This window comes from Mesitornis unicolor, unplaced genomic scaffold, assembly GCF_000695765.1.
Source record: "Mesitornis unicolor isolate BGI_N332 unplaced genomic scaffold, ASM69576v1 scaffold5169, whole genome shotgun sequence".
NCBI lineage: Eukaryota > Metazoa > Chordata > Aves > Mesitornithiformes > Mesitornithidae > Mesitornis > Mesitornis unicolor.
In genome coordinates this window covers 1-208 of record NW_010205143.1, presented here as the reverse complement: position 1 = coordinate 208, position 208 = coordinate 1, and positions in this window count along the sequence as shown.

Sequence of the window (208 nt, the reverse complement as noted above, 5' to 3'; positions counted from 1 at the left end):
CAGATCAAGGAGTTCATGCACGCCTGGGTGTTTGTGCAGCTTAGCTAAACCTTAAAAATACAAGTTAGGTTCGGAATAGTGAAGGGGTTTTGTTCCTGAGGAGTTTTAGAAATGCAAGGCACTGTAAAAGTAAAAAGCAAGCAGAAGTACGTAGCAATGATCTGCTAGAAGGCAGAGAAGGCTGAACCGATGGGCTGAGACCAATGGG